The 3932-nt window shown below is 50.4% G+C and overlaps 1 pseudogene; it reads left to right on the top strand.

Moving 5' to 3' along the window:
- Window positions 1-489: 489 nt before the first annotated feature.
- Window positions 490-3299, top strand: LOC108544180 (prefoldin subunit 4-like; annotated as a pseudogene).
- The last annotated feature ends 633 nt before the right edge of the window (window positions 3300-3932 follow it).

The following is a 3932-nucleotide window of genomic DNA, read 5'->3' as shown; positions in this document are numbered from 1 at the left end:
ATTACAAGTTGTCTCCGTGCCAGGCATTGGGGATGCATCAAGCAGGTGGGGCAGGTCTGGATGCAACAGTCTAGCTGTGAAGGCAGGAGCCAGCAGAATGAGCAGAGGGTTGAGGATGCTTCAAGCTGGAGAAATTAATTCCACCTGCCAGGGTTGGAAAGCGTGCAGAGAGGAAGCGACTTCTGAGCTGATAATAGGATTTTACAAGGTGATAAAGAGCGTTTCAAACAGAAAAGGAAGAAGAGGAAAAACACCGCAAAGATGTGAACAGAGGCATTCAGAGAAGATGTTACGGGGAGAGGAGGTGACTCGCTGGGGCTGGAGCTGGATCTTACCTTGCACTGAAGAGTCAGAAGTTCAGTGAGGTAGTAAATGCCACGTGCAAGATTACGGACTCTCCTTCTGCCTTTAAAGGTTGTAAACAGAGGAGTGTGTTGAGGGCAGCCAACCAGGCAGCAGGGAGCGGAGTGGAGAGTGATTAGGACAGGAATGGCTGGAGGCAGGGAGACCATTGGCCAGGACAGGTGCAGGAAGGAGGCCACGGATCTAAGAAGCAACTCAGAGATTGAGTTGTCAGGACTTGCTGTCGGTCACACTGGTGTCAGGCAGCAGAGGAATTGTCCACCAGTGTTTTCAATGCCCGACTATGCACAGCAAGGTAGCCATGCCGTGGGTGCAGAGGGGCACGGCCAGCCTGGGGCTGAAATGCAAGGGAGGTGGCTGCTCACTTAGCTTCTCCTGTGGCTTGCTGCTGCCACTCAAGGCAACTTAAAACTGGCACTCAAAGATCTGGGACTGGCTGCCTAGCAACCTGGCTTCTCATTATTGATCTGCACACACGCGCACTCACACAGTCACCCACGCACACACACGCACACCCACATGCACTCACACACATGCTCACCACATGCACACCCAGGCTGCCCCTCCCTCCAGGCAAGTTCAAGTCCTCTGGCCTTTGCCCACCTGGGGTCCTTCCCTCATCTTTCCTTTAAAGCCCATGGCCCACCTTGACTCGCCTCAACCTCCCCTTCTCTGAAAAGTCACCCCTGACTGCACCATGCTCACTACTCACCCTTGGGACCCCATGATGTCTCTCTTCTGTATTTTCCTGCAATGTCATTTTAGACAACTGTAGAATGAGTAATGAGGGGAGTGAGAACTGAGGGATCTAAGGAGGAAAATGAATGTTGTGTGGGGCCAGGGGAGAGGGCAGAGTGGAGGGATGTGCCCCCAGGAAGAAAGATTCTATTCCATTTGCTGGGGTTTAGATACAGGCTGGTCACGGGGTGCACAGAGCAGTCCTGGCCCAAATCCCTGTGCTTAGAGGGTTCGCAGGCCAGCAGGAGAGACACGAACAAGAAACGAAAGAGGGTAAGAGGGACCTTCAAGAGCTCCATGACAAAGGAGGGATGCAAGGAAAGTTCCCAAGAATAAGTCAAGGGGACACAAACCCTGGAGCCTTCCATTCCCACAGACAGAGGGGCTCAGTGCTTTGGGGGCTCTCCCTAGGCTCCCATAACTAGGTCAGCCTGGGTGCAATGGCTCATGCCTATAATCCCAACATTTTAGGAGGCCGAGGTGGGAGGACAGTTTGAGGCCAAGAGTTTGAAACCAGCCTGGGCAACATAGCAAGACCCCATCTCTAAAAAAAATTTAATAATAATAATAATTAGCCAGGCATAGTGGTACATGCCTGTAGTCCAAGCTCCTTTGGAGGTTGAGTAGGGAGGATCACTTGAGTCCAGGAATTCAAGGCTGCAGTGAGCTAGGATAGCACTACTGCACTCCAGCCTGGGCAATGGAGCAAGACACTGCCACTTGGCGGGGCGGGGGGGAAACTAGGTCAGAGAAGTATTCCTCAGCCAAAAGCCCAGGCCCAACCTAGGGCAGCTCAGCTCCAGGGCAGCCGGCCTCCAGAGCAGGGGTTGAGACCACCACCCTGGACTGCCCAGGATCTGGATTCAGATGCCCAGAGCAACATCAGTCACATGAAGCAAGAGAGAGGTGGAGATGTAGAATGCCCCAGGCCCAGGAAAGAGATGTTGGGAGTGACAGTGGCCACAGCAGAGGCAGAGGTGACCAAGTGAGCAGAGAGGGGACGAAGCAGCTAAGATATCATCCAAGGCAAGGCCGCCACCTGGGAACACGGCAGGAGGTAGAAGGGGCTTGAACAAGGGGCCCAGGGTCATTGATTCAGCAGGTAGGGCTAGAGGCAGTCAGTCTCTCCTTCTGGCTGTCACAGGGACCCAGGTAACTGCATCCGCAGAACGCATCTATTCTTCCTTCACAGCTTCTGCAGAGCCCTTTGGTGTGCCTGCTACCCCACCCAGCTTCTGTCTGGAAGAGCTGACAAGCCCCAGAACACCCAGTATATCAAGAAGGTATTGCGAAGATGGTGGCCACCGTGAAGGCAGAGAAAATATCCATGTTACTTTCCAAGATAAACAAAAGACAAACAGATTTGCAGAGAATACAGGTAGGTGGAGGTGGAGCTAAAGGTATTTCTGTTGCTTCCTTTAGCTCTACCAAGGTAAAGGAAGAAACAGAAGTAAAAAAAAGAAGCACTTCTATAATTTAGAAGATGCTTGGGATGACATCATGCTTGAGGATGACGATGGCTTAATGATACCTTATCAAATTGGTAATGTTTTCATTAGTCATTCTCAAGAAGAAACATAAGAAGGATGGGTGCAGTGGCTCTCACCTGTAATCCCAGCACTTTGGGAGGCTGAGGCAGGAGGATCGCTTGAGCCCAAGAGTTCAAGATCAGCCTGGGCAACATAGCGAAGCCATATCTTTACAAAATACCAAAAACTAGCAGGGCATGCATCTGTAGTCCCAGCTACTTGGGATGCTGAGAAGGGAGCATCAGTTGAGCCCAGGAGTTCAAGGCTGCAGTGAGCTATGATTGTGCTACTGCACTGTGGCCTGGGCAGCAAAGCAAGACCTTGTTGAAGAAGAATAGGAGGAGGAGGAGGAGGAGAAGGAGGAGGAGGAGGAGGAGGAAGAAGAAGAAGGAGAAGAAGGAGAAGGAGGAGGAGGAGGAGGAGGAGAGGAAGAAGGGGAGGAGGAGGGAAGAGGAGGAGGGAGGAGAATGGAGAAGGGAGGAGAAGGAGAGGAGGAGAAAAGAAACACAAAAAATGTTAGAAGAAGCAAAGAAAAAGACACATAAGCAAGACAAAATTGATGCCTCAGAGTCCACATTAGGATCAATTTAATGGGTGTCAGCAGATTTAAGAGTTCAGTTCTACGCAAAATGTGGGAGCAACATAAATGCTGAAGCTGATGAAAGTTAAGCATTTTAAAAAACTTTTAGAAATGTGTTTAATACACTTGAATATTGTTTTTTGTTTTTTGTTTTGAGATAGAATCTCACTCTGTCACCCAGGCTGAAGTGCAGTGGCTCAATCTCAGCTCACTGCAACCTCCACCTCCTGGGTTCAGGTGATTCTCCTGCCTCAGCCTCCCAGGTAGCTGGGACTACAGGTGCCCGCCACCGTGCCTGGCTAATTTTTTGTATTTTTAGTAGAGACGAGGTTTCACTGTGTTAGCCAGGATGGTCTCAATCTCCTGACTTCATGATCTGCCCGCCTCGGCCCTCCTAAGTGCTGGGATTATAGGCATGAGCCACCACGCCCAACCCAAATATTGTTTTTAAGTGGGTGTTGCAAAGCCATGAGCAATTTTGCAGGCTGGTTTGATTTGTCCTTGGTACTTCCATTCTGAGTCCTTTTAGATTAAAGACAGTGCCACTTGGTTTCAACCAGTCTTCTCTACCTTGATTATGAGCAACTAGAATCAGCCCAGGTGGCCCAGGAGCCCCTGGTTGACAACAGTACTATGTTTATCAGCCAATTGCCAAAGCTCAGGTCACTTGCCACCTCCCAGAGATTGTTGAATCATTCATTACAGGGGCTTTTTCTTGAGAG

The sequence above is a fragment of the Rhinopithecus bieti genome, unplaced genomic scaffold, assembly GCF_001698545.2.
Source record: "Rhinopithecus bieti isolate Rb0 unplaced genomic scaffold, ASM169854v2 scaffold_23236, whole genome shotgun sequence".
NCBI lineage: Eukaryota > Metazoa > Chordata > Mammalia > Primates > Cercopithecidae > Rhinopithecus > Rhinopithecus bieti.
This window is presented reverse-complemented; position numbering and strand designations above follow the sequence as displayed.